Raw genomic sequence first — 6717 nt, forward strand, 5'->3', positions numbered from 1 at the left:
TAACACTTCATTTATTGTCAGGGTTATGATTAGGACTCGGGTTAATTTTAAGAGTAAGGGATGGGCTACGTCTAGGAGTAAGGCTTGGTTTAGTTTTCAGGGTCATAGATGTCTATTTTCATTTGTTTTTTCTTGAAGTTTCTTGATTTCCTCTTCATTTGGAACTTCTGTAACTATTTACTTTATGTTTTTTGTTGTTTTTGCAACTGTATCACTCGTTCTCCATTTTCAATTTAAAAAAAAAAATCAGTTTTACTTTATGTACTTCTATATCTAGGTTAAGTCTAAGTGATAGTGTCATGTATGTTAGTTTCAGCTTGTTGCCTGCTGTTGGTATTGCATTCAAAGAACTCCCTTTAGCATGTTTTATAAGGTTAGTCGTTTAAAAATTCTTTTATTTTCTATTTGTCAGAAAGTGATCTTATCACATTTGATTGAAAGTTTTCCTGGATATATGATTTTTGGTTGACAATTTGTTTCTTTCAGAGTTTTATATATGTCATTCTATTGTCTTCTTACCTGAATGGTTTCTGTTGAGAAATTAGAGCTTAGTCTTATTAATTCTCCTTTGTAAATAATTTTTTTCATTTTCCCCTGGACTTCTCTCAGTATTCTTTCCTTGTCTTTAGTTTTGAAAAGTTTGATTATATATTTTTGTGTTTTTCTCTTGGGGACTATCCTTTTTTGGAGTTCATTCAAATTTATGAATGGCTTTCTTATCTTTCATGATGTTAGGGAAGTTTTCTTTCAACAACTCTTACACAATATTCATTCAATATATATATATTTTTTTGTCTCTTCCTGTTTTAGAATTCCTATTATATTTTAATTATTAATATCACTAGTGTCTCACATAAATCTTAGGTTTTCTTCAGATTTTTTTTTTTTTTTTAACTGCATTTTTCTCAGTTTCTAACAAGTGAATACAATTTTTCTTCAAGCTCAGGTATTTGTCTTTCCATGCATTCAACTATATTTCTTTACTCTTCCAAATGTATTATCTACTTTGGAAGTCTTATTGTTAATCATCTTGCTTTCTAATTGATTTTTTTATACAGCTCTCATATTTTCAATTATTTTGGCAATTTGTTCCCTGAAATTTTCCATAATTTTGCCCATATATTACTTGATTTAATCTATATTTTTCTCAAGCCATTGAATTTATCTAATTATCAGTATTTAAAATTCCTTGTCAGTAGTTCTGATGTCATTTTTGGTGTTATAATATCTGACTCTGTATTTTGTTCCCTTTTTTATGCATTCTGTCTTATTTCGTTGTGTAAGTGAAATTGTCTGTTTCCTTGGAGACATTGTGGTGTCATATTTTTATTTAGTTGATGATTGAATATTGATGTATTCTCAGACACTCACCACCTAGTGGAATTGCAGTGGAATTATAGAGACCGGAACTATGAATTCAGTTAGTTCTCTGTTCACTGTTTATGTAGCCTGGTTCATGGCAGGTTTACAGGCCTCCAGATTCAGAGCACTAAACCCAACACCTGATCCCAGGCAGAGCTGATGTGCAGGAGGAGTTTCCACTGATCACTTGGTTGAGAAGGGTGGGTATTGGCCACATCCCAGTTACTCAGAGGTCTTGAGAACAATGGAGAATTAAACTCTCTGGCCACCAAACTCCAGCTGAGTCAAAGTTCAAGATGGCTATGTCATACCACACCAGCCCAAAGTCAGACTGTATTTCTTATCTCTCTCTAATGCTGTTCATCTTTCTCTTCCAGTCAGCACTCAATCAACATCTCTTTTATAATCCTCTGTTTCTCAGGGTCTCAGGATCACCATCTGTATCTGTTTCACTCTGTCACTCATGTCTTTGTTGAATGAGCATCAAAGGGTCAGCTCAGTGCATCTACTTACTCTACCATCGTGTTCTAGACTCTCTATCCCATATATACATCTTTTGAAAGTTTCAACTAAATGGAACCATACTGTGTGTGGCTTTTGAGAGCTTGTTTCTCTCACATAGCAATTCCTTCATATTGTTATATGATTCACTTTCTCTTTCATTTGTATTGCATAATATATTCCATATTATGAATGCACATCACCTTGGTTATTCGTTTGCCATTTTAAGATCTCTAGTTATATAGTTTTTACCATACTTATTCAATCTTTACAGTGAGTACATAATCCAAGAAATTGGATTATACAAAGAAAAACTTGGCATCAGGGTTGGAGAAATATTCATTAACAATATGCGCTATGCAGATGATAAAACCTTGCTTGCTGAAAGTAAAGAGGACTTAAAATACTGATGAAGATTAAAGATCACAGTCTTCAGTATGGGTTGCACCTCAACTTAAAGAAGAAGAAGAAAAAAATCCTCACTACTAGACCAACAAAAAGCATCATAATACATGGAGACAAGATTGAAGTTGTCAAAGATTTCATTTTGCTCAGACCAACCATCAACATTCATGGAAGCAGAAGTTAAGAAATCAAATAATGTTTTGCATTAGGCAAATCTGTTGTACAAGACCTCTTTAAAGTGTTGAAGAGCAAAGATGTCAGTTTGAGGACTAAGGTGTGCCTGGTTGAAGCCATTTTCAATAAACTTATATGGATACAGAAGTTGCACAGTACATAAAGAAGATAAAGAAGAATTGATTTATGTGAGATGTGATGCTGAGGAGAATATTAAAAGTACCATACACTGCCAAAAGAACAAACAGACCTTTGTAGTAAGAGTATACCACGAATGCTCCCTGGAATCTAGGATGGCTACACTTTGTCTCTTGCACTTTGGACATATTGTCAGAAAGGACCAGTCCCTGGAGAAGTATATCATGTTTGGTAAAATAAAGGATCAGAGAAGAGTAGGAAGATCCCCAAAGAGATGGACTCACACAGTGGCAGCAACTATGGGCTCAAATGTAGCAATGATTGTAATGTTGGTGCAGGACCAGGCAATGTTTCATTCTGTTGTGCATAGGGTCCCTGGCACTGACTCGATGGCACCTAACAACAACAACTACAGTTTTTGGTAATTATAAAGCATTTGTGAAAATTTTTGTTTGTTGTTGTTGCTAAGTGCCATTTAGTTGGTTCCAACACACAGTGATCCTGTTAGGGTTTTAGGAGTCCTGGGTTAATGCACTGAACTGCAAGGTTCATTTGAACCATAAGATCAGCATCTCAGGCTCACCATCCTCTCCTCTGAAATCATATTCTGGGTTGCTATGAGCTGGAATCGACTAAATTGAACTTAACAACAATATTGGGTTTCCATGGAGCAGCTGGTGGGTTTGAACTACTGTCTTTGCAATTCAAAGCGACCTTCTGGTGGAGTGCTCATCTGGTACAGAACCATATGATGACACAGTGTAAATGTAAATCTTTAATTTATTTGTGCAACAGTATAAGAAATTGTTTGGTATATGTATGCTAACTTTTATTTAAATCTGACAAACTATTTTGTAATGTTTCTATAACATTTTGAATTTTTGCCAGCAATGAACAAGATTTGTCCTGCAGAGTTCAAAGTACTGATGAAAGCAATCAAAGATCTGAATATTATCAAGACATCAGTTTTCCACAACTGATATACAGGTTCAACAGAATTCCAATAGAAATTCTAAATATGTATATGGAAAAGCAAGGCAACCAGAATAGCAAAAACAATCTAAAAAAGGACAAAGCTAGAGAACTCTCATTACATAATTTAAAAACTCACTGGGTCAGTGTACAACCATTATAAATGTGCAACTTGCTATGGCAAACAGTCAACATGTTCTCCAAAATAAAAATAAAAACCAGATGGAATGCTGTTTTTTCTTACATTAATTAACATCTTTATTTTCTAAAATGCACCTTCCTTTTTCCTTCAAAACCATATTAAGCATTTTGGAATATCTAAGGAAGCACACAAAACTGAATTATGTTGTTAATTCTTTTCATAAGAATGGATAGATATATCAATTGACCATAGTAGAGAGTCCAGAAATTGATCTATGCAAATAAAAAGCAACCAGAATAGCAAAAACAATCTAAAAAAGGACAAAGAGAGAGAACTCTCATTATGTAATTTAAAAAGTAATTGGGTCAGTGTTGTTGTTGTTGTTATGTGCCATGGAGTCGATTTGGACTCATAGCAACCCTATACAGGGTTTCTGAGGCTGTAAATCTTTATGGGAGCAGAATGCCTCATCTTTCTCCCGCAGAACAGCTGGTAGTTTCGAACTGCTGACCCTGAGGTTCGCAGCTCGATTCATAACCACTACACTACCAGACTATGAACTGTTGTTGTTAAGTGCCGTAGAGTTGATTTTGACACATAATAACCTGTATAGTGTTTCTGAGGAGCAGCTGGTAGGTTTGAATTGCTGACCTTGTGTTTTGCAGTCCAGTGATGATCTTACAGGAAGATAGGTGATATATTTTTACATACAATACCAAAAATGACTCATGAAAGAGAAAACATAATAAATTGAACTTTTTTCCAATTAAAATAACTTGTTTTGCAATAATCTAAAGATAATGATACTATTTTATCCCTTTTGTTAGGAGACCAGAAGAAATAGACGGTGTTTGACCATCAATAAAGTACATTTTGATGAAAGATTATATAGAAGAATGTTGACCAAAAGGGAGAAAATGAAGAAAAGAAATTTCAATTTCTAATGAAATCTAAGCTTTCAGGAGTTATAGAGGTTAGATGAACCCTTAAACTCTTGCCCTAAAATAATTTTAAACCTTAAACCAATAATATGCTCTGAATTCTTAAAGCCAGACAAGAGTTTAGGTTGGCTTAAATAGTAAAGGATGTTTGTTTTAACCATTAAAGTCTTTTAAGATCTGTTTATATGGGATCAAATAGACAAAGTAAATTGAAAACTAGATGGGAAATGTAGGAGACAGTGAGTTTCTATCAATGGATGAAGAATAAATCGGAAAGAGGGTGAGAATGGTTGCACAATCAAAGAATGCAATCAATGTTACTAAATTGTATATGTAGAAATTGTTGACTTGGTATATGTTCTGCTGTGCATATCTCAACAACAGCAAAAACAAATTAAATTCTATGAATATATATGTGTGTGTGTTTTTAACAGTCTGGCAGAAAATATTTGCAAATTATATATCCATTATACATAAATATGTGTCCAGAATATATAAATATCACCTGAAACTTCACAATAAGAAAACAAATCACCTAGTTAATAAATAGGTAAAATATTTACACAGACACTTCACAAAGAAGAGTCACAGATGACAAATATGAAAGGGTACTTAGCATCATTAATCATTGTGCCTGTTAGCAACACTGAATTGATTTTGACTCATAGTGTCTTCATATCACAGAGTAGATCAACGCCATAGGATTTTCCATGTTTGACAGTTTCTTTCAGTTAGCAGCCTCTCTCTTACCTGTGGTGCCTCCAGAGATCCTTCATTAGTTATGAAACATAGAAAAAACACACAAACCTAATTTCATTGTTGACTCTTGGTAGTGATGGTGGTGTGCCTTCGAATTAGTTCTGACTCATAGCGACCCTGCATAGGGTTTCCAAGGCTATAAATTTTTATGGGAGCAGAAACCATCATCTTTCTCCCATGGACTGGCTAGTAGTCTTGAACTATTGACCTTAAGGCTAGCAGCTTGACTCATAACAACTACCCTACCAAAGCTCCTTATAGGGTTTCTGAAACTGGAAATGATTATGGTAGCAGTCAGTCTGAACTTTCTCCTGCAGACCTACTTGTAGATTTGAACTTCTGACCTTACAGTTAGCAGTCTAAGCCCAAATTCAGAGCACCACCAGTGTTGATTTCATTAATCATTTCAGTTATTTTTAAGTGCCATTTAGTATGTTCAGACCCATTGTGACCCTGTATAAGATTACTGAGGAGTAGCTGGTGAGCTTGAACCACTGACCTTTTGGTTCAAACTGACTTTGCAGACCAGTGCATAAACCCACAGCACCACAATGCAAATTTAAACCACAGGGAACTAAAATTACTTATTAGAATGGCTTAAGAGTACTGATGCTATAGGATAATCATTTGAATGCAAACAGAAAGATCAGTGGTTAAAATATACCAACAGTCTTCTGAAACCATATACAGGGTACCTTGTGTTGAAATCAACTTGATAGCACTTAACAAGGACAACAATATACATATATAGAGCTCTGTGACTTTATAGGATAGCACTGGGCTGCAAACCACAAGGTCAGCAGTTCCACAGCAGAAAAATGAGGCTTTCTGCTCCCACAAAGACTAGATGGCACTTAACAACATCAAATATATATACGTCTATGTTATAGTTATAGTTGTTGTTATTGTTGTTAAGTGCTGTCGAGCTGGTTCTGACTCATAGCCACCCTGAATATGGTTTCTGGGGAGCATCTCGTGGTTCACAACCCAGTGCTGATCCTAAAGTGCCACGCCAAAAGTCCTTATGCATGCATAGTTATATGGATTATAATTGCTAGGATTTTGTGTCAACTTGACTAGTCCAGGATTTCCAGAGGTTTAGCAGTTGTTATGTGCTTATTCGCATGGTGATGCAATTTATACAGTCAAAGTTAACTCTAAGAAGAGTGTCTGTGAGCAGCCAATCAAAAAAGTGATGAATCCTTGTGGCTATGGCCTACTCACAACATAATGGGTTTGTGAGAGAGACTCTCTCTCTCTCTCTTCTCTCAGTCTCTCATGGGACCAAGGACTCTGCAACTGTAAGCTCTTTTCCTTGATAAT

This window comes from Chrysochloris asiatica, unplaced genomic scaffold (genome assembly GCF_000296735.1).
Source record: "Chrysochloris asiatica unplaced genomic scaffold, ChrAsi1.0 scaffold00216, whole genome shotgun sequence".
NCBI lineage: Eukaryota > Metazoa > Chordata > Mammalia > Afrosoricida > Chrysochloridae > Chrysochloris > Chrysochloris asiatica.